Raw genomic sequence first — 7,207 nt, forward strand, 5'->3', positions numbered from 1 at the left:
TGCTTCCATTCAGCACACAAGAGCATTAGTGAGGTCAGGCACTGATGTTGGGGCGATTAGGCCTGGCTCGCAGTCGGCGTTCCTATTCATCCCAAAGGTGTTCGATGGGGTTGAGGTCAGGGCTGTGTGCAGGCCAGTCAAGTTCTTCCACACCGATCTCAACAAACCATTTCTGTATGGACCTTGCTTTGTGCACAGTGACATTGTCATGCTGAAACAGGAAAGGGCCTTCCCCAAACTGTTGCCACATAGTTAGAAGCACAGAATCATCTAGAATGTAATTATATGCTGTAGCATTAAGATTTCCCTTCACTGGAACTAAGGGGCCTTGCCCGAACCATGAAAAACAGCCCCAGACCATTATTCCTCCTCCACCAAACTTTACAGTTTGTACTATGCATTCTTCTGGCATCCGCCAAACCCTGATTCGTCTATCGTACTGCCAGATGGTGAAGTGTGATTCATCACTCCAGAGAACTTGTTTCCACTGCTCCAGAGTCCAATGGCGGCGAGCTTTACACCACTCCAGCCGACGCTTGGCATTGCGCATGGTGATCTTAGGCTTGTGTATGGCTGCCTGGCCATGGAAACCCATTTCATGAAGCTCCTGACGAACAGTTCTTGTGCTGAAGTTGCTTCCAGAGGCAGTTTGGAACTCTGTAGTGAGTGTTGCAACCCAGGACAGATAATTTTTACGGGCTACGCGCTTCAGCACTCAGCGGTCCCGTTCTGTGAGCTTGTGTGGCCTACCACTTTGCGGCTGAGCCGTTGTTACTCCTAGACGTTTCCACTTCACAATAACAGCACTTACAGTTGGCCGGGGCAGCTCTAGCAGGGCAGAAATTTGACGAACTGACTTGTTGGAAAGGTGGCATCCTATGACAGTGCCACGTTGAAAGTCAATGAGCCCTTCAGTAAGGCCATTCTACTGTCAATGTTTGTCTATGGAGATTGCGTGGCTGTGTGCTCGATTTTATACACCCGTCAGCAACGAGTGTGGCTGAAATAGCCGAATCCACTAATTTGAAGGGGTGTCCACATACTTTTGTATATAAGTGTATTCTTTTGTCAAGGTTTTTGAGAACTGTTAGCAAAGCAAAGCTAACTAAGTTTGTGGTTTGTTCTGTTTTCTTGTTTTTTTTTATGCACTTTGACTAGATACACTTTATTTATTGATTGGATTCACTGATAAAGTTTATTTGTTTCCTTGTACTTTTGTTTCTAGCACTCCCAGATTGTTCAGTAAGCATGTTAGCTGAGACAGTAAAGTAATTCCTTATTATTGTTATTATTTAAACTTTATTAAAGTAACTTTCCAACGGATGCTGTTTCCCTAACCCTAACCCTAACCCCTAACTGTCAGGGACAGTTTTCAGAATAAACAACCCCAAAGATATTTCTGTGTCCTGCTGGGTTTACTTTCACCAGGCTACATTAACCTTTAACCCTAACCCTGACCTTAACCCCTAACCCTAACCTTAACCCCTAACCCCTAACCTTAACCCCTAACTCTAACCTTAACCTTAAACCCCTAACCCCAACCCCCAACCCCCTAACCTTAACCCTTAACCCCTAACCTTAACCCCTAACCCTAACCTTAACCCCTAACCCTAACCTTAACCTTAACCTTAACCTTAACCCCTAACCCCTAACCCCTAACCTTAACCCCTAACCCCTAACCTTAACCCCTAATCCTAACCTTAACCCCTAACCCTAATCTTAAACCCTAACCTTAACCCCTAACCTCTAACCTCTAACCCTAACCTTAACCCCAACCCCTAACCTTAACCCCTAACCTCTAACCCCTAACCTCTAACCCTAACCTTAACCTTGACCCCTAACCCTAACCCCTAATCCTAACCTTGACCCCTAACCCTAACCCCTAATCCTAACCTTAACCCCTAACCTTAACCCCTAACCTCTAACCTCTAACCCTAACCTTAACCCCTAACCTTAACCCCTAACCTCTAACCCCTAACCTCTAACCCTAACCTTAACCCCAACCCCTAACCCTAACCCTAACTCTAAACCTCACCCCTAAGCCTAAAATAAGAAGACCAGCAATATGCCCTCACATCTCAGAATTTTAGTTGGCACTCACACACACACACACACACACACACACACACACACACACACACACACACATTCAACTGAATCAGACCTTCTCCACTGAAGACTGCACTGATGTAGAGAGCCTTAAAGGATGCCATTCCTACCTTTTAAAGCTGTGTGTGAGGAAGGGCGGGAGTGAGAGTAGCGGAGAACCAGAGAGTTATTTTAAATTAATATTACTTATTTTGGCTACCATTTTCAAATACAGTTAATCAATTAATTTATAATTATTATTATTTGTCGTATACTTGTCACGCCCTGGCTCTGGGGACACTGTTATGTTGAGCCAGGGTGTGTAGATCTATGGGTTTTGTTTCTATGGGTGTTTATTTCTATGTTGGCCAGAGTGACTCCCAATCAGAGGCAACGAGTGTCAGCTGTCGTGGGTTGTCTCTGATTGGGAGCCATATTTAAACTGTCTGTTTTTCATTCGGGTTTGTGGGATTTTGTTCGTGTTTGGTTTGTTTATTGACCATTGACTGTCACGTCATCGTTTTGTTGTTTTGGTCGTGTGATCATTTATTAAATAAATATGTTCACGTTCAACGCTGCGCCTTGGTCCTCCTCTATGTTAGACGTTCGTGACAGAAAATCCCACCAAGATGTGACCAAGCAGCGTGTCCAGGAGCCATCGCCAGGGAGATCCCTAACAGATCTCATTCGCCTCCTCGACTGGGTCAAGCCGAGTGAGGAAGAGAAGGGCTTGACCTTGTGGCAGAAGGGCGAAAGGCTGGCGAGGGACATGGAGACCTGGTCCACGGGTAGGGGAGACGCCCAGAATTTTTTTAGGGGGGGGCTAACGCCGTGGACGACGGGGCAGCAGGAGGCCGCCAGGTTACGGGAGTCACTGGTCACCAGGGGGAGGGAGGATGTAGAGGCACGGCGAGAGGTACTGGCGTGTGTTGCCAGTCCGGTCCGGCCTGTTCCTGATCCCCACGTAGGGCCAGTGGTGTGCGTCGTCAGTCCGGCACGGCCCGTGCCTGTTCCCCGCACCAAGACAGGGGTGCGCTTCGACAGCCCGGCTCGGCCCGTTCCTGCTCCCCGCACCAAGTCAGTGGTGCGCTTCGTCAGCCCGGCTCGGCCCGTTCCTGCTCCCCGCACCAAGTCAGGGGTGCGCCCGACAGCCCGGCTCGGCCCGGGCTCCTGCTCCCCACACCAAGCCAGTGGTGTGCGTCGTCAGTCCGGCACGGCCCGTGCCTGTTCCCCGCACCAAGTCAGGGGTGCGCTCGACAGCCCGGCTCGGCCCGCTCCTGCTCCCCACACCAAGCCAGTGGTGTGCGTCGTCAGTCCGGCACGCCCGTGCCTGTTCCCCGCACCAAGTCAGGGGTGCGCCCGACAGCCCGGCTTGGCCTGCTCCTGCTCCCCCACACCAAGCCAGTGGTGTGCGTCGTCAGTCCGGCACGGCCCGTTGCCTGTTCCACCGGTGGCTGGTCCGGCACCGGTCAGATGCTTCACGCCGGAGCTAGAGCAATCCGCTCCACCAGTGTGCAGTCCAGCTCCGGCCAGCGGGGCCAGACCGGACCAGGGGTACTTTGGGGGTTGGAGAGGGAGCGGGGATCAGGCCCGAGCCGGATCCGCCGCCTAGGCGGAGTGCCCACCCGGTCCCTCCCCTGTGGGTTTTGGTTGACGCGGTCGGAGTCCGCGCCTTTAGGGGGGGGTACTGTCACGCCCTGGCTCTGGGGACACTGTTATGTTAAGCCAGGGTGTGTAGATCTATGGGTTTTGTTTCTATGGGTGTTTATTTCTATGTTGGCCAGAGTGACTCCCAATCAGAGGCAACGAGTGTCAGCTGTCGTGGGTTGTCTCTGATTGGGAGCCATATTTAAACTGTCTGTTTTTCATTCGGGTTTGTGGGATTTTGTTCGTGTTTGATTTGTTTATTGACCATTGACTGTCACGTCATCGTTTTGTTGTTTTGGTCGTGTGATCATTTATTAAATAAATATGTTCACGTTCAACGCTGCGCCTTGGTCCTCCTCTATGTTAGACGTTCGTGACAATACTAAAATAGCTGGCTTGTTTCAGACGTGTTTGTTTCACATGCGTGCCTGTGTGTGTGTGTGAGTGTGTGTGTGTGAATGTGTGTGTGTGTGAGTGTGTGTGTGTGTGTGTGTGTGTGTGTGAGTGTGTGTGTGTGTGCACCTGCATGTGTGTGTCTGTCCCTCATCCCCCATAACGTATGCAGGGCAGCTCTATTTTCGTGCATCACATCCTCTCCTCTCTTCATCTCCTGTCCTGTCCTGTTCTCCCCCTCTCTTCTGCTCCTCTCCTCTCCTCTCCTCTCCTCTCCTCTCCTCTCCTCTCCTCTTCTGCCCTCTCCTCTCCTCTCCTCTCTCTCCTCTCCTCTCTCTCTCCATCTCCCTGGTCTGAGTGCATACTCTACCAAATTGAAAGGCAATGTTCCGGAGACTACATTCACAGTACACGCTGCATATGTCAGCTCAATTGTAAATTAACCTTATCTTTCTAACGCTTCAGTGATTCATATTGAATAGAGCCCTGGGATGACCTTTCAACCCCCCCGTGACAGTTGACCAGCTGTACACTCCATGCAAAACAAATCACATTTATTTATAAAGCCCTTTTTACATCAGCAGTTGTCACAAAGTGCTATACAGAAACCCAGCCTAAAACCCCAAACAGCAAGCAATGGAGATGTAGAAGCACGGTGGCTAGGAAAAACTCCCTAGAAAGGCAGGAACCTAGGAAGAAACCTAGAGAGGAACCAGCCAAATTAAGGCAGTTATACATTTTAAAAACGTTATAACACATTCGTAACAGATTTCACAACATATGAAGTGTGTGCCCTCAGGCCTCTACTCTACTAACACATATCTATAACACAAAATCCATGTGTCCGTGTGTGTATAGTGGGTATCTTATCGTGTGTGTGTGTGCATGTGTCTATGTTTGTGTTGCTTCACAGTCCTCGCTGTTCCATAAGGTGGATTTTATCTGTTTTTTAAATCTAATTTTACTGCTGGCATCAGTTACCTGATGTGGAATAGAGTTCCATGTAGTCATGGCTCTATGTAGTACTGTGCGCCTCCCATAGTCTGTTCTGGACTTGGGGACTGTGAAGAGACCTCTGGTGGCATGTCTTGTGGGGTATGCATGGGTGTCTGAGCTGTGTGCTAGTAGTTTAAACAGACAGCTCGGTGCATTCAACATGTCAATACCTCTCACAAACACAAGTAGTGATGAAGTCAATCTCTCCTCCACTTTGAGCCAGGAGAGATTGACATGCATATTATTAATGTTAGCTCTCTGTGTACATCCAAGGGCCAGCCGTACTGCCCTGTTCTGAGCCAATTGCAATTTTCCTAAGTCCCTCTTCGTGGCACCTGACCACACGACTGAACAGTAGTCCAGGTGTGACAAAACTAGAGCCTGTAGGACCTGCCTTGTTGATAGTGCTGTTAAGAAGGCAGAGCAGCGCTTTATTATGGACAGACTTCTCCCCATCTTAGCTACTGTTGTGTCAATATGTTTTGACCATGACAGTTTACAATCCAGGGTTACTCCAAGCAGTTTAGTCACCTCAACATGCTCAATTTTCACATTATTCATTACAAGATTTAGTTGAGGTTTAGGGTTTAGAAAATGATTTGTCCCAAATGCTTTTAGTTTTTGAAATATTTAGGACTAACTTATTCCTTGCCACCCATTCTGAAACTAACTGCAGCTCTTTGTTAAGTGTTGCAGTTATTTCAGTCGCTGTCGTAGCTGACGTGTATAGTGTTGAGTCATCCGCATACATAGACACACTGGCTTTACTCAAAGCCAGTGGCATGTCATTAGTAAAGATTGAAAATAGTAAGGGGCCTAGACAGCTGCCCTGGGGAATTCCTGATTCTACCTGGATTATGTTGGAGAGGCTACCATTAAAGAACACCCTCTGTGTTCTGTTAGACAGGTAACTCTTTATCCACAATATACCAGGGGGTGTAAAGCCATAACACATTCGTTTTTCCAGCAGCAGACTATGATCGATAATGTTAAAAGCCGCACTAAAGTCTAACAAAACAGCCCCAACAATCTTTTTATCATCAATTTCTCTCAGCTAATCATCAGTCATTTCTGTAAGTGCTGTGCTTGTTGAATGTCCTTCCCTATAAGCGTGCTGAAAGTCTGTTGTCAATTTGTTTATGTGAAATAGCAGTTTATCTGGTCAAACACCATTTTTTCCAAAAGTTTACTAAGGGTTGGTAACAGGCTGATTTGAGCCATATTCTTAGATAGGGGAATGACTTTTGCTTCCCTCCAGGCCTGAGGGCACACACTTTCTAGTAGGCTTAAATTGAAGATATGGCAAATAGGAGTGGCAATATCGTCCGCTATTATCCTCAGTAATTTTCCATCCAAGTTGTCAGACCCCGGTGGCTTGTCACTGTTGATCGACAATAATACTTTTTTCACCTCTTCCACACTCACTTTTACGGAATTCAAAAATTACAGCGCTTGTCTTTCATAATTTGGTCAGATATATTTGGATGTGTAGTGTCAGCATTTGTTGCTGGCATGTCATGCCTAAGTTTGCTAATCTTGCCAATGAAAAAATCATTAAAGTAGTTGGCAATATCAGTCGGTTTTGTGATGAATGATTCATCTGATTCAATGAATGATGGGGCGGAGTTTGCCTTTTTCCCCAAAATGTCATTGAAGGTGCTCCAAAGCTTTTTACTATCATTCTTTATGTCATTTATCTTTGTTTCATAGTGTTGTTTCTTTTCTCTTTTTATTCAGTTTAGTCACATGATTTCTCAATTTGCAGTACGTTTGCCAATCGGTTGTACATCCAGACCTATTTGCCATCTCTTTTGCCTCATCCCTCTCAACCATACAATTTTTAAATTCCTCCTCAATCCACAGGGATTTAACAGTTTCTGCAGTCATTTTCTTAATGGGTGCATGCTTGTTATTAACTGGGATAAGCAATTTCATAAATGTGTCAACTGCAGCATCTGGTTGCTCCTCATTACACACCACGGACCAACAAATATTCTTCACATCAACAACATAAGAATCACTACAAAACTTATTTTATGACCTCCTATACACAATATTAGGCCCAGCCTTTGGAACTTTGGTT

The sequence above is a fragment of the Coregonus clupeaformis genome, unplaced genomic scaffold (assembly GCF_020615455.1).
Source record: "Coregonus clupeaformis isolate EN_2021a unplaced genomic scaffold, ASM2061545v1 scaf0062, whole genome shotgun sequence".
Lineage (NCBI taxonomy): Eukaryota > Metazoa > Chordata > Actinopteri > Salmoniformes > Salmonidae > Coregonus > Coregonus clupeaformis.